At 44.3% G+C, this 22993-nt stretch overlaps 1 protein-coding gene and 1 pseudogene across 1 annotated transcript in view; both read right to left on the bottom strand.

Annotated features, from left to right (window-relative positions):
• Positions 1-22993, bottom strand: part of LOC126188497 (nephrin-like) — a 758389-nt gene that overhangs the window by 150291 nt on the left and 585105 nt on the right. The gene's annotated exons all lie outside the window — the stretch shown is intronic.
• Positions 10501-10618, bottom strand: LOC126189783 (5S ribosomal RNA; annotated as a pseudogene).

Below are 22993 nucleotides of genomic sequence, written 5' to 3'. Positions count from 1 at the left end.
ACCTATTCCGCACTTCTCTGTTAGTACTATACATGATGGCCCGTAACGTTACGCGAAAACCTTACATCAGATTGCCACATGGTCTAGCGTAATTCGTCACGCCAAATCACTCGTTTCCAGTCATCAATGGTTCAGCGGTATCGCTCTTTATACTGCCTCAAGAGATGCTTATCACTGACTACAGCAATGCGTGGTATTTTAACTATTTTAACGCCTTACGCACAGACAATGTACTAGCAGGAATGCTGATATCCCTTGTAACTCATGAGTGTTTCCTTCCCTGGATTTTTTATAACTGCTCTCTGCAATGGCGATCATTCGTATCCTCCATTACATTTAATCCGTCTGGTCTTGATTTAGCTGTGTTTGTTCCTTCGCTTTTCCGCTTCACAGTCACATCACCACCAGTCGATTTGAGTACATGCAGAAGGTCTCTAATGGGTATGTGTTCCTAGTGACGTCCAATTACTTGCCCATGTTTGAAGTCACTGAATTTTACTGTTACTGCCGCTCTGTTGACAACAAAATACACCCCGCCTCCTCTTACGCTGGTGGGTCCGATCGTAGTTGTTAGCTCCTCATTTCATAGATGTTTTCAGATACTTTTGATCAGGCACTGTACCTGGGGTAAGCTAAAGGCTTTCACGCAGAGTCTGCACCTCTCCACAAACGAACTTTGACAATGGAGAGACTAACCGATTGGAATTTCATATTATTCAAGTATCCTGACATTATATTAGCTATTTGTGAGTCCTATGAAGCGGCCGTGGCAACCTTACACAGCCATTCTGGGAACCTTACACAAATAAAAGAAGAAAGGTGTTTCACACCCAGGAGGATTCCCTCTTCTATGGGTCTATGGAATGAATAATTAATCTAATCTAATCTAATCTCTAGGCAACAACCCACTTAGCGTAATGTCTGGGTCAGACACCTCGACTTAATGTTGTCCCACATCAGCTCGGCCTCAGTTGTTTACGATCTATCACAGGAGCTACTTGTACGTGGACTCTGTAGAAACAACTGTCGGAATTTTACAGTACGTAGAACGAATATCTGCACTACCAAGAAAACACGATCTTCGAGTCTCGTGGAACCCAGCCTTTTTATTATGTATGCTGTTTAATATCTACAGAAATCGTAGGCATAGTGAATGGGTGAGCCATATGGACTTCCTTGATGTGCAGATTGTACGAGAACCTATTTCGAGTTATCCACTATCACGTGGGGTTTTTATATTGTGTGTATTAGGCGTAATTAACCTCCACTGTTGCTAAGATTAGCCGAGTGGTCTAAGGCACTGCAGTCCTCCCTCGGGCATGGGTGTGTGTGCTTGTCCTTAGGATAATTTTGGTTAAGTAGTGTGTAAGCTTAAGGACTGATGACCTTAGCAGTTAAGTCCCATAAGATTTCACACACATTTGAACATTTGTTGCTAAGAAGCGTTTATCGGTAGTTACAATCGCTTAGTTCTTTCTGTGCCTTTATTTTTTGTAAATAAATTGTCTTTTCTGGTTGAAATGGTATTTTTTCGAATGGAACCTGGCATGTAACCACTACCAACTCTTCGGTAGTTGCAGAATTTCATTTAGCCTGCTTATAATTGATAATCATCAGTTTCGAAAATGGTTGAGGAAGTTTTTATTAATGTTTTATTTCCACCTTTTTTATCAGGAGACACATGAAACAAAAAAAAAAAAAATATGGAACCGGACGCACCGTGAGGCGTAAATAGTAATCTGAGTGAAATGGAGATGACAGGGAAAGCTTTTTTCTTTATTTTTCTTAGTCGTTTGAAGCAGTGTGCCACGAATTTGTCACCTGTGCAAACCTTTCCATCTCAGCGTAGCACCTGCAAACTAAGTCCTCAATTATCTGCTGGAATATATTCCGATGTCTTCCCCTACATTTTTACCCCGTACATTTTCCTGTAGTAAAATGGACGTTATTCCCTGATATCTTGACATATGTCATACCACCGCGTGCTTTTTTCTTGTCATTGATTTCTATATATTTCCTTGCGCTTCTATTCTGCAGAGAACTTCCTCCTCATCTTACCAGTCCACCTAATTTTCAACACTCACCTGTATCACCACATCTCAGATGCTTCGGTTTTCTTTTGTTCCGATTTTCCCACAGTCCATATTCACTAGAACAATGTGCTGTGCTTCAAACTTACATTGTCAGAAATTTCTTTCTCAAATTAAGACCTATGCTTGATACTAGTAGATTTCTCTTGGCCAGTAATGCCATTTATGACAGTGGTAGTCGGCTTTTTATTTCCTCCTTCCTCCGTTCGTCATGAGTTATTATGTTGCCTAGGTAGCAGAATTCCTTAACCTCGTCTGTTTCGTGATCACCAGTTGTGATGGTAAGTTTCTCGGTGTTCTCATTTCAGCAACTTCTCAAAATTTTCGTCTTTCTTCAATTTACTCTGAATCCATATTCTACACTCCTGCAATTTTTCATCTTTTTCACTGGGATAGCAATGCCGTCAGCCAATCTTACCACTGATATGCTTTCGCTTTGTATTTTAACCTTACTAACATTTTCGTCATTGCTTCTTCGATGTATGATGTGAACAATAGGGGTGAATGATTACATCGCTGTCTTAATATACTTAACCCGGAGAAAATCGTTCTTGATGTTACACTCTCATCGTTCCTTCTTTACTCTTGTACGTATTGTATATTACTAATGTTTCCCTATAGCTTACTGTTATTTTCTGATATGTTCGAACGTCTTGCATCATTTTGCACTCGAACTTTTTCCAGGTCGGCAAATGCTACGAAACCCTTCCATTATCCACCATTATCAACCGCAACTTCAGAATTGTCTGTCTGGTGCCTTTACCTTTCTTAATGCCAAACTGATCGTCATATAACCGATACTCAAGTTTCTTTTCCATTCTTCTCTATATTATTCTTGTCGGCACGTTGGATGCAAGAGTTTTAAAACTGATTGTGCAGTAATTCTCGCACTTGTCAATTCTTGGAATCTTCGTAATTGTGTGGATAATCTTTTTTCTGGGAGTCTGATCGTTCGAAGCCGCTCTCATACATTATACAAACGAACGTAAATAGTCGATTTGTTGTCAGTTCCTCACTTATTTGTAGATTTTTTAATGGATGTACTAGCAGAGAAACCGGAGCTGCCCTGGTACTTATTTATTCTAAACTTTTATTAGTTCATCTTCTTCCTCCTCTCTCTATCTATCTCCTTCTCCCCCTTCCTCTCTTTCGGTGTCCCCCTCCTACTTCCCCTCTTCCTTCTGCCCCCTCTCTGTCCATCCCCCCCTGTCTCTGCTCTTCTTCTGATGACAAATTCCATTTTGCAGGTCACTCTCTTCCCTTGCTGAAGTTGTGACTTCGTCTGAATATAAAACACAATTCAAATAACATAGGAGACCTCTATGATATTTTGCTTTCCAGTCTCGCAGTAAACCGTCAAAAACGTGTGGGTGACACGCTACAGCGTTGTCTGATCCGCACCCCAGCCACTTCCACCCTTCTGCCATTTCTGCATTTATACTTAACGTAATTGTTGTGTTTTCATATAAGCTTTTTAAGGTGTTTATTAAATGGAGAGGGTAATCTCTTCCGTTAATTATGCTACACTGACTGCCTCAAGCACTTTTCTTTCAGATCAAAACTTTATCAAAGACTTTGTTTCAGATCAACCAGTTTGAGCCGGTAGCGCTCGCTATTTAAATTTTTTGTTTTTTGAAACCACCCGCCTTCTCAGTACTCGCCGCGATGTCAGTATCCAGATCGTATTTGAGTCTCTGGTCGCCGCACATCTTTGGCGAGTTGGCTTAGCGCGAGGCGACAGAGCGAGGAAGAATGGGGTTGCTGGGACTTAGCTCTGGACTGTGCGTGAGCAGCTACGTCGGTGTCGGAGAGCAAGGCCGCTTGGTCGGTGAGCCCAGCGGAAGCAGTCGGTTGGGGATGAAACGCCGTGGGCTCAAAGATCCTAGCGTGGAGTGACGGCGCTGTCCCGATGGCGGTCATCGTGTGGTCATTCAAGGACTGACAAGTGAGTTCTTGGTTCTGCCTTTGGATTCCGACGAAGAGTTACGGCAAGTTTGACGCATGACGTGAACACAAGAATTCTAAAAAGGTGCACGTTGGTGGCGCGTATATCAGACTTGTGAGTGGTGTAAGCTTTGCTTCGGTATTGCTGTTTCCAGTTAGAGCGCTGCTTGGGAGGAGAGCGTTGATATCGGTATTGTCATTTATTTAGCTGCTTTAAGGTATATGACTTTTTTGGATCGAAGGTGGATCCAGGTGAGGAATCGAATCATTTCTTGTCTTATTAAGAAACCTAAGTCGTCCCCCACAGTGTTAAACTATGTTATCTACAGTTATAACGAGTAATTTGACAATCTGGTAGTGTCCACGATTGAAATTTGGAGGTACTTTTAAGTGTTTGTAGTAAGGGAAAGACTGACTGTGGAGCTTTTTAGTCGGACGCTTAAGAATCGTGTTCATTGCAGTTCACTTCTTATGGTATTTTACGGTTCTGCTTGTCATGGCGAAATCACTGACAGTATTTCCATAATTTAGATTGGGACATCGTTGTATGGTTTGGTGTGGTCCTCCCAAGAGTTTAAAGCCCCAAATATTCTCTTACTACCTTCGCTGGGGTTGCGTTCTAACAGTTATTTGTTTGTCTCTTGTCTACCTCACCGTACTGCTGTTTGGTGCGGTGCGGTATAGTCGAAGTGTTCACTAGTACCGCATCTACTCCCTCGCCCGTTTTAAGATTTGCGAGCCGCTTCCATATCGACGTATAATCCCAGCGTGCAATTTGTGTAGGTTGGTAGCGCCCTGTTAACGTTTTTTACATCGGGGAAAATCTTTCCCCTTGCCGCATGTGACCCTGAAGGAGAGCACGGTCCACAACAGCGCATGACCACAACGATATCAAAAGATTCGTATCGTATTTTTTTAATGGATGAAACCACTGAGATTCAGAGTTGTTTTTTATTTATTCTGAAAGGAAAAGATTCATATACCTGGTTAATTACAACATATGCTTAATTATTTGTCATAATTCGTTGGGTGTAGTGTGCACCACATGTAGGGCGCTTTATGGTATAAAGTATTTAAAAGGAAGTAAAATATTTTGTGATACGGTGCGCATCGTAGAGGCTACGGGGTATGAGTGTACGTTGATAGTAATCAGATTTTATTGCATTTAAGTTGTTGTTTCAATTAAAATTTTGTGATTAATATTTGATTGCCTTTAGAGATCACAGGCGATATCTAGAAAAATTTTGGTATTGCCATGTGGCGTTAGTCTTTTATTTAACCTTTCATTACGCAATTTGTATTTTTTTCTTTGCTTAAAAAGGGATTTTGTCTTTTAGGCGTTGTAAATTGATTCTGAGAGCTGTTCTTGATCTGTTAAAATAATACTTCAGGAACTTTCATTAATAAACTATATTGAGGATCTTGCTGTTCATGATAACGAATGTTCTCTTACTATTCTAAACTCAAGTCAATAAAGTTGTAAAATTTTAAAGATAAAAAAGGCTTTTATTCGAGAAACGGTGTGTGCCAGTACTCCCCACAACTTCCACGTATTCAAAGCATTGGCCTTCGGACGTTGTCTTGTGTTATCCCCGGTATCTATCCCAGCCAACGCCTGTGGGGCGACGTCACGGTTCTAGGTTGGCCTGTATGATCTGACATCGTCGGGTGAAAGAAATACTGTGATCTCTACAGTTTTTTTTAAAAAACCGTAACAGCCTTGATCGCAAAATAAAGCAACTTGCTGATTACCGGTTTAGGTTTACTAACAACCATCTTCAGATCATGGTAAGCGAAGAACCAGTGCCGGTGTGCAGTGTTGGCCACAGCACAATCGCTGCTTAGTGCAGCTGGGATCACGCTTACTAAGGAATCGGTACCTGAGGAGGGTGTTGGGCAGCGTGGGCGCAACCAATCCTGCGCAGAGAGTAGGCTTCTGAAGGTTCGACAAGTTAACACCCGTGCTTTGACCAACTCGTTACTATTAACGAGTTACACTTTGCAACTAAGATATGGAAAACATCGTACTTTGGTACTGATTCATAAGTAAGCATTATCAGACCTACACTCGGTAGTGATGGTGTTGTTCCCAACTTTGTTTCATAGCTACTTATTCTTTAGTAAGCATGATGTGGAGATGGTTATCAGTCAACCGGAAACAATTTATAATTTTATGTTTTACTAGCTGTTTCCGGCCACGCGTTGTCGTGGTTTAGTCTTGTCAAATGGAAATGAAAGAAAAGAGAAAGTATTAGTTTCAAATATGTATCGGAATTGGATATACGTCCTAATCCCTCTTTCTCCCCTGTCTCTGTCCATCTATGACTACCCATTAGTGGTCCATCTCCCCCTCCTTCCCCCTCTGTTCATCACCTCCTCCCCCTCTAACGCCGCGTGGGGTAGCCTCGCGGTCTGAGGCGGCTTGTTACAGTCCGCGCGGCTTCTGCCGCCGGAGGTTCGAGTCCTACCTCGGGCATAAGTGTGTGTGTTGTACTTAGCGTAAGTTAGTTTAAGTAGCGGGTAAGCATAGGGAGCGATGACCTCAGCAGTTTGCTCCCGTAAGACCTTGCAACAAATTTCCTAATTTCCGAATTTTTCCCCTCTCTCAGTCCATCTTTCCCTCCCCTACCTATCTCCATTTCCTCCTGCCTTTCTTTCTCCTCCTGACTCTGTCCATCACCTGCTCCCCCGCTTTTACGTCATCTTCCATTCCCCCTCACTCTACAGTCTCTCCTGCACCCTCTCTTTATTCATCTTCTGCTTTCCGCTTTCTATCTCCATTTCCTCCCGCCCCTCTGTCTACCTCCTCTTTCTCCTCTCTATGACCTTTACCCCTTTTTTATTGTTACTGCAGATTATGTACACTACTGGCCATTAAAACTGCTACACCAAGAAGGAATGCAGATGATAAAGGGGTATTCATTGGACAAATATATTATACTAGAACTGGCACGTGATTACATTTTCACGCAATTCGGGTGCTTAGCTCACGTACAGGTACAGCTGCCCATGCAGCTTCAACACGATACCACAGTTCATCAAGAGTAGTGACTGGCATATTGTGACGAGCCAGTTGCTCGGCCACCATTGACCAGACGTTTTCAATTGATGAGAGATCTGGGGAATGTGCTGGCCAGGGCAGCAGTCGAACATTTTCTGTATCCAGAAAGGCCTGTACAGGACCTGCATTATCCTGCTGAAATGTAGGGTTTCGCGGGGATCGAATGAAAGGTAGAGCCACTGGTCGTAACACATCTGAAATGTAACGTCCACCGTTCGAAGTGCCGTCAATGCGAACAAGAGGTCACCGAGACGTGTAACCAATGGCACCCCATACTATCACGCCGGATGATACGCCAGTATGGCGATGACGAATACACGCTTCCAATGTGCGTTCACCGCGATGTCTCCAAACACGGATGCGAAAGTTATGATGCTGTAAACAGAACCTGGAGTCATCGGAAAATATGACGTTTTGCCATTCGTGCACCCCGGTTCGTCGTTGAGTACACCATCGCAGGTGCTCCTGTCTGTGATGCGGCGTCAAGTGTAACCGCAGCCGTTGTCTCCGAGCTGATAGTCCCTGCTGCTGCAAACTTCGTCGAAATGTTAGTGCAGATGGTTGTTGTTTTGCAAACGTCCCCATCTGTTGACTCAAGGATCGACACGTGGCTGCACGATGTGCTCCATGTGGATAACATGCCTGTCATCTCGACTGCTAGTGATACTAGGCCGTTGGGATCCAGCACGGCGTTCCGTATTACCCTCCTGAGCCCACCGATTCCATATTCTGCTAACAGTCATTGGATCTCGACCAACGCGAGCAGCAATGTCACGATACGATAAACCGCAATCGTGATAGGCTACAATCCGACCTTTATTATAGTCGGAAGCGTGATGGTACGCATTTCTGCTCCTTACACGAGTCATCACAACAACGTTTCACCAGGCAACGCCGGTCAACTGCTGTTTGTGTATGAGAATTCGGTTGGTAACTTTCCTCGTGTCAGCACGTTGTAGGTGAGTTACCGGCGCCAACCTTGTGTGAATGCTCTGAATAGCTAATCATTTGCATATCACAGCATCTTCTTCCTGTCGGTTAAATTTCGCGTCTGTAGCACGTCATCCTCTTGGTGTAGCAATTTTAATGGCCAGTAGTGTATATATATGGCATCTGGCTATCCGACTGTTCATTAGGAAATCGTGTAAAATTTAAAATAAATGTGTCAAGAATTTTTGGGGTTTTTTGGTAATAACGTTTCCCTTTTCTACGTTACCTCTTTATGTATATATAAAATATATTAAAATTAGATATAGAAAAACACGCGCGTATTCAAACACAACGTTGTCGAAATTTCAAAGAACTTAGCAGATTTTGAACATTTTTGTTTCTGGAGACGTAAATGTACGTTCGTACAAAATCGAAAATCGCTTAAAGTTCTTCATCGAATGCTCTGAAATTTTTGCAAAACGTTGCGTTCGAATACGTTTGTGTTTTTATTTAGCTACTGAAGCGATATATGGTGTATATAAATACATATATTGCATATAAAGGGCATACGTTTTTAGAAATATTAGCATGTTCGCATACGTATCCGAACGCAACGTTGTGTCCACTTTTCCAAGCAATAGGTAAAGACCTTTAGGACATACACTATTTGGAACAACGAACGTTTTATTGAAATCAAGACTACTCAAAGTTTTAACTAAATGTGTCCCTCGATTAAATTCTGAATTTTTTTCAACAGTCTCTTTCATCAAAAAAAACTGTCTCTATTGCCGATTTTCGTCTACGAAATCCGATTTGATCTAAATTTAATAAAGACGACGGAATATAGATAAATGTTTTAATTTACTTCGCCGGCCGGTGTGGCCGTGCGGTTATAGGCGCTTCAGTCTGGAACCGCGTGACCGCTACGGTCACAGGTTCGAATCCTGCCTCGGACATGGATGTGTGTGCTGTCCTTAGCTTAGTTTGGTTTATGTAGTTCTAAGTTCTAGGGGACTTATGACCACAGATGTTAAGTCCCATAGTGCCCATAGTGCCCATTTGAACCATTTAATTTACTTCATAAACAGCAGCAGTTTGCAAATCACAGTACAGCGTGGACGACTTTTTGTTTCTCTCTTTTGGCGTCTTCATAGATTATCAGCAGTGACAAGGGACGAGTTACTCCGGCAGCTGCAGGGAGGACTGGATAACGGTACGCGAGCTGCTGCGGCGGTGGCATGGGGCGCGCGGAAGTCCCATGATCCTGCCTGAGGAAGCGCGCCGCGGCGCGCCCCTCGAGGCATAAAATACGATTCCTGAAAGCGGCGCGGCGCCTGGCGCTGGAGGTCCCGCCTTATTTATGGGATTTATGGTCCTAATTAGGTCCGTAATGGGAGGCGGAGGCCCCCCACGGCGCTGCGCCCTATTTCCACGGCTACCTGTTGTATAAATTGAGCGCTCCTGACCCACAAAATAAATCTGACTCCTCCATTCCCAGCTAATAAATATAAACCGGCGAATCGATACCACGGTCCTGCGGCTGTGCCTGCGGTGACGCCGCGACTTGCGAGGAGCCCATTTGCAAGTTTATTGTGGCCGACAATGAGGACAGATGAAAATTTAATTATGTCTGCGAACAAATAACATTGTTTGTCCATTCTTCTGGAGGGCTCTAATAGGACACGGTTCGTTTCTCGCATTTAATAACGATATCTGAGGACCACCGGGGTGCCCTGAGACGTCAATAAGATGCAGTCTCAGTAATTAGTATCCGCCGAGCGAGTATGCTCTGAAAATGTGTAACAAAACGTAGGAGTTTTCTCTCGCTTTACACAGCACTGCCACATCTGCACGGTAGTCGCATTTTCAGCTCTTCTTTAATTCGTTCCAGCATTACCTTAACTCATAGGGAGAAATGCTGTATTTACTATACCTTTCCGAACCAACAACCTCTGCTCTGTATTTTGTAGTTAGGTGTCTCCAGTGACCGAGCGGCTCCAGAAAACTGTAGCACATTAGGAGCACAGATTCTTTTTCCTTTGTCTCAAACCCCCCCTCCCCCCACGCACAAATTACTTCGCTACACCGTTTGCTATGTAGTTACGCCTGTGGTATTGCCTGTAATCGCAGTAGGAACCCCAAGTTTGACATCGTTTTCTATGTCATGAGCTTTTCCCTCTCAAGCAGCAGTCTAAATGGCACGCTTTGTTTGTCTCAATTTATCCTCATTCTCGAGTTAGAGAAAAATTAAACTAAACCACATTAAACTTCTCTCGCACAGGCCATGAAGGCCCAAAGGTACCGACCGGCCGCCGTGTCACCCTCAGCCCATAGGCATCACCGCATGCGGATATGGAGGGGCATGTAGTCAGCACACCGCTCTCTCGGCCGTATGTCAGTTTCCGAGACCAGAGCCGCTATTTCTCAATCAAGTAGCTCCTCAGTTTGCCTCACAAGGGCTGAGTGCACTCCGCTTGCCAACAGCGCTCGGTTGACCGGATGGTCACCCATCCAAGTGCTAGCGCAGCCCGACAGCGCTTAACTTCGGTGATCTGACGGGAACCGGTGTTACCACTGCGGCAAGGCCGTTGGCCCAGTTAAAGAAACTGGTATGCTAAAATTAAGAACGAAAGCCACTTTCGCATGACGTGTCACTGGCAATCAACATTGTTCGATAAAATTGGGACAGTAGATACACTGAAGGGAAAAAAAAGAAACTGATAAAAGTATGCATATTCATACAGAGATATGTAAACAGACAGAAAACGGTACTTCAGTCGGCAATGACAACATAGCACAACTATCTGGCGCAGTTGTTAGATCGCTTACTGCTATTGCAATTGCAGGTTATCAAGATGTAAGTGAGTTTGAACATGGTTATATAGTCGGCTCATGATCGATGGAACACAGCACCTCCGAGGAAGCGATGAAGTGGGGATTTTCCCGTACGACCATTTCACGAATTTCCGTGAATAACAGGAGTATGGTAAACATCAAATCTCCGACATCGCTGCGGCCGGAAAAAGAACGGGACCAACGACGACTGAAGAGAATCGTTCAACGTGACAGAAATTCAACTCTTCCGCAAATTGCAGCAGATATAAATGCTGGGCCATCAACGAGTGTTAGCGAGCGAACAATTCAACGAAACATCAATATGGGCTTTCGGAGTCGTTGGCTCATTTGTGTACTTACGCCTTGCCTGGGCCCTTCAACACCGACACTGGATTGTTGATGACTGGAAACATGTTGCCTGGCTGGACGAGTCTCGATTGAAATTGTATCGAGCGGATGGACGTGTGGGGATATACGTAGAAACAACTTCATGAATCCATAGACTCTGCATGTCAGCAGGGTATTTTTAAAACTGGTAGAGGCTCTGTAATGATGTGGGACGTAAGCAGTTGGAGGGATATGGGACCCTTGATACGTCTAGGTATGACTCTGACAGGTGAGACTTACGTAAGCATCCTGTCTGATCATCTGCATCCATTCATGTCCATTGTGCATTCCGAGGGACTTGGGCAATTCCAGCAGGACAGTGAGATACTCCACGCGTCCAGATTTGCTACAGAGTGGCTCCAGGAACACTCGTCTGTGTTGGAACACTTCGCTGACCACCAAACCCCTCAGACATGAAGATTATTGAGCATATCTGGGATGCATTGCAACGTGCTGTTGAGAACAGATCTTCACCCCCTCGTTCTGTTACGGATTTATGGACAGACCTGCAGGATGCATGGTTTCAGTTACTCCCAGAACTACTTCACACATTAGAGGAGTCCATGCCATGTCGTGTTGCTCCACTTCTACATGCTCGGGGAGCCGCTACACGATATTATGCAGGTGTAAGGTGTACCAGTTTCTTTGGCTCTTCAGTGTAGAAACAACTGCAACAGTATAGTATACAAGGTAACACAAAGAAATACGAAATATTTATGTTCTGACACACTAATTACACCAAGTTCACCGTGATTCATGATGGTTTCGTGGGCTTTGTAAACGGTGTGACATGGTTCTTAATAGGGTGTGCCATCAGGCAATGCATGCTCTGCACTGTAGTCTGACACTAACCACAAGGTTGGTAATGGTTTCGTGTGGCAGAGTGACTCATTCCTCCACTAGCGCCATTGACAACAGCTGGGCCTTCATTGGTGCGTGTGAGGGTGCTGCATTACGTCTCCCCCACACATGCTCGATGGGACTGAAGTCTATGGAATGGGCAAGCCAGTCCATACGCCCAATATCCTCTCGCTGCAAGAGCTCCCCCACCTGTACATCTGGATGCGCCCGCGCGTTGTCGTCCATAAAAAATGAGGTCGGGACCAAATTCAATCCTGAAGCGAGACACATGGGAAAGGAGTAGAGTGTCAAAAGAACTTTGACTTGTGTGCCGTGTTCGAAGATTTGGAGGTGAGTAGTCCCATACAGCATCAGGGCACCCCTGATGTCATATATAGTTAAAATATGGCTTCTCGGCCATTGACCTTCTTGTGCGAACGCACACGCTATGCCCCAACTCGTACGGGACTTGGTAGATTAATCTGCCACGAGTAATGAGTGTGCTCCCTGCCGCCGTTGGATAAGCAGCTGCAGCAGCAAGTCGTATACTCCTAGCTCACTCATTTGTTACATAGTTTAATTCTTAATTTCTTTGCGTGTTTTTGGTACTTGCATTGTTAAATTCATAAATTTCGGGCGTATTATAGTATTTGAGAGTTGTAGCATCGCGTTTTAGTACCTGAATAGTGTAAATTCGCGTAGTCGTCAGTCTTCTGTTTTTGTTTTGAACGGCCAGTGTCGGTTGGTCACAGTCAGTGTGCTCCCTGCCGCCGTTGGATAAGCAGCTGCAGCAGCAAGTCGTATACTCCTAGCTCACTCATTTGTTACATAGTTTAATTCTTAATTTCTTTGCGTGTTTTTGGTACTTGCATTGTTAAATTCATAAATTTCGGGCGTATTATAGTATTTGAGAGTTGTAGCATCGCGTTTTAGTACCTGAATAGTGTAAATTCGCGTAGTCGTCAGTCTTCTGTTTTTGTTTTGAACGGCCAGTGTCGGTTGGTCACAGTCAGTGTGCTCCCTGCCGCCGTTGGATAAGCAGCTGCAGCAGCAAGTCGTATACTCCTAGCTCACTCATTTGTTACATAGTTTAATTCTTAATTTCTTTGCGTGTTTTTGGTACTTGCATTGTTAAATTCATAAATTTCGGGCGTATTATAGTATTTGAGAGTTGTAGCATCGCGTTTTAGTACCTGAATAGTGTAAATTCGCGTAGTCTCCTTCCGCCGCCGAGCAGTGTGTCAGCAGTGCACAAGTTACTGCATTTACTAGGCAATCTCGTATTTTAATAACCGTTTAAATTTTGTGTCGATTTCTTTGCGCTCTCTGTAGATTAGTTCAGACGTTCTTTGCACAAGTTTTTAGCATGGATAGGGACTGCAACTGCTGTGTTCGGATGCAGGCTGAGTTGGCATCCCTTCGCTCCCAGCTTCAGGCAGTGTTGGCTTCGGTCACACAGCTTGAGGCTGTTGCCAATGGGCATCACTGTGGGGGTCTGGATGGGAGTTTGTCGGGGACGGCCAGCTCGTCCCACGCATCCCCCGGTCGGGCTACGGCTGTGGTTGCCCGGGATACTGCCCGCATTGAGGCTGATCCCTCACCTGTGGTAGAGTGCGAGGTCGTCTCAAGGTGTGGCAGGGGGCGAAAGACATTCCGGAGGGCTGAACGGAAGGCCTCTCCAGTTTGTCTGACGAACCGGTTTCAGGCTCTGTCTCTGGCTGATACTCAGGCTGATACTGATCTTCGGCCTGACATGGCTGCCTCTCCTGTTCCAGAGGTTGCCCCTCAGTCTGCAAGATCCGGGCGGTCGCAGAGGGTGGGCTTACTGGTAGTTGGGAGCTCCAACGTCAGGCGCGTAATGGGGCCCCTTAGGGATATGGCAGCAAGGGAGGGGAAGAAGACCAAAGTGCACTCCGTGTGCATACCGGGGGGAATCATTCCAGATGTGGAAAGGGTCCTTCCGGATGCCATGAAGGGTACAGGGTGCACCCATCTGCAGGTGGTCGCTCATGTCGGCACCAATGATGTGTGTCGCTATGGATCGGAGGAAATACTCTCTGGCTTCCGGCGGCTATCTGATTTGGTGAAGACTGCCAGTCTCGCTAGCGGGATGAAAGCAGAGCTCACCATCTGCAGCATCGTCGACAGGACTGACTGCGGACCTTTGGTACAGAGCCGAGTGGAGGGTCTGAATCAGAGGCTGAGACGGTTCTGCGACCTTGTGGGCTGCAGATTCCTCGACTTGCGCCATAGGGTGGTGGGGTTTCGGGTTCCGCTGGATAGGTCAGGAGTCCACTACACGCAACAAGCGGCTACACGGGTAGCAGGGGTTGTGTGGCGTGGGCTGGGCGGTTTTTTAGGTTAGATGGCCTCGGGCAAGTACAGAAAGGGCAACAGCCTCAACGGGTGCGGGGCAAAGTCAGAACATGCGGGGACCAAGCAGCAATCGGTATTGTAGTTGTAAACTGTCGAAGCTGCGTTGGTAAAGTACCGGAACTTCAAGCGCTGATAGAAAGCACTGAAGCTGAAATCGTTATAGGTACAGAAAGCTGGCTGAAGCCAGAGATAAATTCTGCCGAAATTTTTACAAAGGTACAGACGGTGTTTAGAAAGGATAGATTGCATGCAACCGGTGGTGGAGTGTTCGTCGCTGTTAGTAGTAGTTTATCCTGTAGTGAAGTAGAAGTGGATAGTTCCTGTGAATTATTATGGGTGGAGGTTACACTCAACAACCGAGCTAGGTTAATAATTGGCTCCTTTTACCGACCCCCCGACTCAGCAGCATTAGTGGCAGAACAACTGAGAGAAAATTTGGAATACATTTCACATAAATTTTCTCAGCATGTTATAGTCTTAGGTGGAGATTTCAATTTACCAGATATAGACTGGGACACTCAGATGTTTAGGACGGGTGGTAGGGACAGAGCATCGAGTGACATTATACTGAGTGCACTATCCGAAAATTACCTTGAGCAATTAAACAGAGAACCGACTCGTGGAGATAACATCTTGGACCTACTGGTAACAAACAGACCCGAACTTTTCGACTCTGTAAGTGCAGAACAGGGAATCAGTGATCATAAGGCCGTTGCAGCATCCCTGAATTTGGAAGTTAATAGGAATATAAAAAAAGGGCGGAAGGTTTATCTGTTTAGCAAGAGTAATAGAAGGCAGATTTCAGACTACCTAACAGATCAAAACGAAAATTTCTGTTCCGACACTGACAATGTTGAGTGTTTATGGAAAAAGTTCAAGGCAATCGTAAAATGCGTTTTAGACAGGTACGTGCCGAGTAAAACTGTGAGGGACGGGAAAAACCCACCGTGGTACAACAACAAAGTTAGGAAACTACTGCGAAAGCAAAGAGAGCTTCACTGCAAGTTTAAACGCAGCCAAAACCTCTCAGACAAACAGAAGCTAAACGATGTCAAAGTTAGCGTAAGGAGGGCTATGCGTGAAGCGTTCGGTGAATTCGAAAGTAAAATTCTATGTACCGACTTGACAGAAAATCCTAGGAAGTTCTGGTCTTACGTTAAATCAGTAAGTGGCTCGAAACAGCATATCCAGACACTCCGGGATGATGATGGCATTGAAACAGAGGATGACAAGCGTAAAGCTGAAATACTAAACACCTTTTTCCAAAGCTGTTTCACAGAGGAAGACCGCACTGCAGTTCCTTCTCTAAATCCTCGCACAAACGAAAAAATGGCTGACATCGAAATAAGTGTCCAAGGAATAGAAAAGCAACTGGAATCACTCAACAGAGGAAAGTCCACTGGACCTGACGGGATACCAATTCGATTCTACACAGAGTACGCGAAAGAACTTGCCCCCCTTCTAACAGCCGTGTACCGCAAGTCTCTAGAGGAACGGAAGGTTCCAAATGATTGGAAAAGAGCACAGGTAGTCCCAGTCTTCAAGAAGGGTCGTCGAGCAGATGCGCAAAACTATAGACCTATATCTCTGACGTCGATCTGTTGTAGAATTTTAGAACATGTTTTTTGCTCGAATATCATGTCGTTTTTGGAAACTCAGAATCTACTATGTAGGAATCAACATGGATTCCGGAAACAGCGATCGTGTGAGACCCAACTCGCTTTATTTGTTCATGAGACCCAGAAAATATTAGATACAGGCTCCCAGGTAGATGCTATTTTTCTTGACTTCCGGAAGGCGTTCGATACAGTTCCGCACTGTCGCCTGATAAACAAAGTAAGAGCCTACGGAATATCAGACCAGCTGTGTGGCTGGATTGAAGAGTTTTTAGCAAACAGAACGCAGCATGTTGTTATCAACGGAGAGACGTCTACAGACGTTAAAGTAACCTCTGGTGTGCCACAGGGGAGTGTTATGGGACCATTGCTTTTCACAATATATATAAATGACCTAGTAGATAGTGTCGGAAGTTCCATGCGGCTTTTCGCGGATGATGCTGTAGTATACAGAGAAGTTGCAGCATTAGAAAATTGTAGCGAAATGCAGGAAGATCTGCAGCGGATAGGCACTTGGTGCAGGGAGTGGCAACTGACCCTTAACATAGACAAATGTAATGTATTGCGAATACATAGAAAGAAGGATCCTTTATTGTATGATTATATGATAGCGGAACAAACACTGGTAGCAGTTACTTCTGTAAAATATCTGGGAGTATGCGTGCGGAACGATTTGAAGTGGAATGATCATATAAAATTAATTGTTGGTAAGGCGGGTACCAGGTTGAGATTCATTGGGAGAGTCCTTAGAAAATGTAGTCCATCAACAAAGGAGGTGGCTTACAAAACACTCGTTCGGTCTATACTTGAGTATTGCTCATCAGTGTGGGATCCGTACCAGATCGGGTTGACGGAGGAGATAGAGAAGATTCAAAGAAGAGCGGCGCGTTTCGTCACAGGGTTATTTGGTAACCGTGATAGCGTTACGGAGATGTTTAACAAACTCAAGTGGCGGACTCTGCAAGAGAGGCGCTCTGCTTCGCGGTGTAGCTTGTTTGCCAGGTTTCGAGAGGGTGCGTTTCTGGATGAGGTATCGAATATATTGCTTCCCCCTACTTATACCTCCCGAGGAGATCACGAATGTAAAATTAGAGAGATTAGAGCGCGCACAGAGGCTTTCAGACAGTCGTTCTTCCCGCGAACCATACGCGACTGGAACAGGAAAGGGAGGTAATGACAGTGGCACGTAAAGTGCCCTCCGCCACACACCGTTGGGTGGCTTGCGGAGTATAAATGTAGATGTAGATGTAGATGTAGAATGAGTATGATGGGCAAACATCTATTAGGCGCACTACGAATGTAGTGGTGTCGACATGTTGGGAATGTGGATCTCACGGGGAGCGTGCAAGGGATAAGTCCCTGCAGACACACTATCCTCTGTGCCCGCGGTGGCTCAGATGGATAGAGCGTCTGCCATGTAACAGGAGGTCCCGGGTTCGAGTCCCGCTCGGGGCACACATTTTCAACATGTCCCCAATGAAGTACATCAACGCCTGTTTGCAGCTAGGGGGTCCATTTAATTATCATAGCATCAAAAGTGGCGAACTGTAGTGGTAAATAACTTATAGTACAAGAAATTTGGAGTTTCCTGTAAAAATTTTCTGAAGACACTTTTGAATATGTCGGTGGGTATCATCGTTCTTATGTGGTGTATTTGGCGACTACGGTCAAGAAGCAGTCAACTGCTAACAAGCAGGAGTTTCGAAGCTCAGTTTTCAGCTTCACGGAGTATACTGCAGTTCTCGCATTGGATGCATACGCACCCTTTTCTTTCTATATACAGCTACACTTGTGTAACTTCAACGCTTCTGAAAAGGTAACAAATGGCAAAACGTGTATGCAGTATCTCATGCATGTGATTAACCGCTTCTACTTTGTTACGTGATACGGGACATTAAGAACGAATCGGCATTTAGTTTAAACATATAGTGACAGCCAGTCTAACCTAGACCAGTAGTCATTCAAATGATAAATTTCATTCCAGTCTGATTAAATCACCTATGTCACATAACAAAGAGACAAACTATGAGGATTAACTAATTTCGTGATTATTCCAAAGTATAATTAGACTTACTCCTTTGAAATATTTTGTAAAGCAAATACGATTTGCCTCGTCATGAGAGGTATCTAAAACAGATTTACCAAATTACATGTTCTTGTCTCAGAACGTGAAATTTGTAATGCTATTACAATTTCTTCTCCTGAATTCAAATGTGATATAGATATTCCTCTCTTGTGCCAACCTTTTCATCTTAGAGTAGCACTTGCGGCTTACGTCTTCAGTTATTTGCTGGATGTATTCCAGTTCCTTTCTATTGCAGTTTTCACCCTCTACAGCTCATTCTAGTACCGTGGAAGATATTCCGTATCGTCTTAACAGATGTCCTATCATCCTATCCCTTCCTCTTGTCAGTGTTTCCCATATATTCCTTTCCTTACCCATTCTGCTGAAAACTTCCTCAATCCTTACCTTTTCAGACCATCTAATTTTCAGCATTTCTCTATGGCATCCTATCTAAATCGCTTCGATTATATTCTGTTCTAATTTTTCCATAGCCTATGTTGCACTGCCATAAAACGCTGTGCTCCAAACGTACATTCTCAGAATTTACTAGTAGTCTTCCCTTTTTACCAGTGCTGGTCTGCCTTTTTATGTCATCCTCGCCCCGTCAAACACGAGCTGTTTAACTGCTTAAGAGTTGAGTTTCCTGTTATCGTTTCTGCTACTTCTCATTTATTTCGTCTTTCTCCGAATTAACTTTTAATCCGTATACTGTTCTCATCAGACTATCAATTCAATCGAACTGATTCCGCAGCTCTTATTCAAGTACACTGAGGATGGCAGTGTCATCAGCGAATCTTGTCAATCATATACTTTTACGTTGAATATTAATTCCACTTCAGAAAATTTCTTTTATTTCCGTCATTGCTTATTCGATGTATAGATTGAACAGTAGGAGCGAAAGACTACAACTCTGTCTGACACCCTTTTTAACTAGAGCACTTCGTTTTTGGTATTGGAGTTGTATAGTTAAATTATAATTCTTGTACATATTGTACGTTACCCGTATTTCCCTATAGATTACTCTTATTTTTCTCAGAATTACGAACATCTTGCACTATACGGCATAGTCCAACACTTTTGGCAGGTAGACAGATCGTATGAACATGTCTTTAAACTTGTTTCTCTTATCAAGTGCAACGTCAGAACGACCTCTCTGGTGCCTCTATCTTCCCTAAAGCCAAATCGATCGTTATCTAACACATCGTCAGTTTTTTCCATTCTTCTGTATATTATTCCTGTCAGCAGCTGGGATGCATGAGCTGTGATGCTGATTGTGCAATAATTCTCGCACATATCGGCTCCTACTATCTTCGGAATTGTGTGGATGATGTCTTTCCGAAAGTCTGATGATATATCGCCGCAATCATATATTCTACACATCAGCGTGATTAGTAACTTTGTTGCCGCTTCCCCAACCGACTTCAGAAATTGCAGTAGAATGTTATCTGTCCTTTCTGCCATGTTTGACGTAAGTCTTCCAAAGCTTTTTTAAATTCTGACTCTAATACTGGATTACCTGTCACTTCTCTGTCGGCTCCTGTTTCTTCTTTTATCACGTCATGAGACAAGTCCTCTTCGTCATAGAGGACCTCAGTGCACAGTTTCCACCTATGTACTCTATCCTCTGCATTTAACACTGGAGTTGCCATTGCACTCTTAATGGCACCACGTACGCTTTTAATTTCGCCAAACGTTGTTCTGAGTCTTGTGTGCCGAGTCAATACTTCCGACAATAATTTCTTTTCCGATTTCTTCATATTATTCATGTAACCATTGCTCCTTGGCTTCTTTTCAATTTCTGTTTCTTTCATTCCTAAATTTGGAAATTTGCGGTAAGGTCTTATGGGACCAAACTGCTGAGGTCATCGTTCCCTCAGTCTACACACTACTTAATCTAACTTAAACTAACTTACACTAAGGACAACACACACACCCGTGCCCGAAGGACGACTCGAACCTCCTGTGGGGAAAGCCGCACGAACCGGGACAAGGCGCCCTAGGCCACGCGGCTATCCCGCGCGGCTTTCATTCCTAAGTGCCTTGTGTTTCTGTATTTTCGAAATTCCGTGAACATCTTTTGTGCTTCTTTCCTTACCTTTCTAGTGCTTAAGTGTTTCCTTCCAGTTTCTGTCATTGCGGTTTTTGTAGATATGTCAGTTTCTCTTCGACTCAGCTGTCTTCTGTGGCCGGCTGGTGTGGCCGTACGGTTCTAGGCGCTTCAGTCTGGAACCGTGTGACCGCTACGGTCGCAGGTTCGAATCCTGCCTCGGGCATGGATGTGTGTAATGTCCTTAGGTTAGTTAGGTTTAAGTAGTTCTACGTTCTGTGGGACTGATGACCACAGATGTTAAGTCCCATAGTGCTCAGAGCCATTTGAGCCATTTTTTGTCTTCTGTGCCATACATCAACGCAATACCTAGAGCCTTGGAGAACTTCAACCGTATCTCTTCATTCTTTGGTCCTTCCATATCCTACATCTTTGCACATTGATTCTGCCTGACCAGTTCCTTGAACTTTATCCTACTTTTCATCATTATTAAATCGTAATTTATTAATTTCGCTGCATGTTTTCACACCATCGCTTTACCTATTCTGCAGTGCTGTGGGATCAACTGCTTTTAAGTTAGGCGAGAAAAAGCTAAATTTCTTCGGTTTGAGGAAACCAAGCGAAGAACACGTTTGGCGACACCGCCTCTGGCACGCTGCTTGGATTTTGGGCGTGCGACGGCCTGGTTGGCTAAACTGTGCTAAATAACTCTGAGAAACATACCGAATTCGTTTCTTAACAATTATTTCTCAGCACAACCACCACTGCAACATCCTTACGAACTGTTCAGGCTGTTGCAGATCACTCTGTACTTTGATTTGCACTTACTTCACACTCTAAGCTCCACCCACAAGCCCTTGCAGGCCCATGTACCGACCGATCGCCGTGTCACCCTCTGCCAGTGTCGTCGTCGGATGCGATATCCAGGGGCGTGGGATCATCACATGACTCAGCCGACCGTTGTCGGTTTTCGTGACCTTGAGCCGCTACTACTTGGTCAAGTAGCTGCTCAGTTGATTTCACGTGGCTGAATGCGTCTCGTTCCTGGTCTCCCAAGGAAACATCATTGGCAGCACTGGCAACAGAACCCGGATCCTCAACGAAGCAGAAAACCGCACTGATCAATTATTTTTATTTTTTTAACATAATTTGTACCATTAAGGGTATCTATCAAAGGAAAACAAAAACAAGCAGTTGCAACCCTACAGGGCATCGCTACATGTGACCTGGCCAAACAAAAATAAACGGATCCTTCTTCAAGCGTTTCCATGTCAAGTATTGCTAAACCTCCTGCCACCTCTCCTCACACCTATGGGAACTAAAACTGGACGTCTTTCCAGCGATAATTCTTAAAGCCGATAGGAATGAGGGATAGGGGATCCCAATAACCAAGAAACAAGTTTTTTCATGTATTTAGTATTATATTTATTTACGTATTTATTTATCTCGTATTATATCTATATCTACATCTACATTTATACTCCGCAAGCCACCCAACGGTGTGTGGCGGAAGGCACTTTACGTGCCACTGTCATTACCTTCCTTTTCTGTTCCAGTCGCGTATGGTTCGCGGGAAGAACGACTGCCGGAAAGCCTCCGTGCGCGCTCGAATCTCTCTAATTTTACATTCGTGATCTCCTCGGGAGGTATAAGTAGGGGGAAGCAATATATTCGATACCTCATCCAGAAACGCACCCTCTGGAAACCTGGCGAGCAAGCTACACCGCGATGCAGAGCGCCTCTCTTGCAGAGTCTGCCACTTGAGTTTGCTGAACATCTCCGTAACGCTATCACGCTTACCAAATAACCCTGTGACGAAACGCGCCGCTATTCTTTGGATCTTCTCTATCTCCTCTGTCAACCCGACCTGGTACGGATCCCACACTGATGAGCAATACTCAAGTATAGACCGAACGAGTGTTTTGTAAGCCACCTCCTTGGTTGATGGACTACATTTTCTAAGGACTCTCCCAATGAATCTCAACCTGGTATCCGCCTTACCAACAATTAATGTTATATGATCATTCCACTTCAAATCGTTCCGCACGCATACTCCCAGATATTTTACAGAAGTAACTGCTACCAGTGTTTGTTCCGCTATCATATAATCATACAATAAAGGATCCTTCTTTCTATGTATTCGCAATACATTACATTTGTCTATGTTAAGGGTCAGTTGCCACTCCCTGCACCAAGTGCGTATCCGCTGCAGATCTTCCAGCATTTTCTAATGTTGCAACTTCTCTGTATACTACAGCATCATCCGCGAAAAGCTGCATGGAACTTCCGACACTATCTACTAGGTCATTTGCATATATTGTGAAAAGTAATGGTCCCATAACACTCCCCTGTGGCACGCCAGAGGTTACTTTAACGTATGTAGACGTCTCTCCATTGAGAGCAACATGCTGTGTTCTGTTTGCTAAAAACTCTTCAATCCAGCCACACAGCTGGTCTGATATTCCGTAGGCTCTTACTTTGTTTATCAGGCGACAGTGTGGAACTGCATCGAACGCCTTCCGGAAGTCAAGGAAAATGGCAACTACCTGGGAGCCTGTATCTAATATTTTCTGGGTCTCATGAACAAATAAAGCGAGTTGGGTCTCACACGATCGCTGTTTCCGGAATCCATGTTGATTCCTACAGAGTAGATTCTGGGTTTCCAGAAACGACATGATACGCGAGCAAAAAACATGTTCTAAAATTCTACAACAGATTGACGTCAGAGGTATAGGTCTATAGTTTTGCGCATCTGCTCCACGACCCTTCTTGAAAACTGGGACTACCTGTGCTCTTTTCCAA

Source organism: Schistocerca cancellata, chromosome 5 (assembly GCF_023864275.1).
Source record: "Schistocerca cancellata isolate TAMUIC-IGC-003103 chromosome 5, iqSchCanc2.1, whole genome shotgun sequence".
NCBI lineage: Eukaryota > Metazoa > Arthropoda > Insecta > Orthoptera > Acrididae > Schistocerca > Schistocerca cancellata.
The sequence above is the reverse complement of the archived record's forward strand: the minus strand, read 5'-3'. Positions and strand labels throughout refer to the sequence as shown.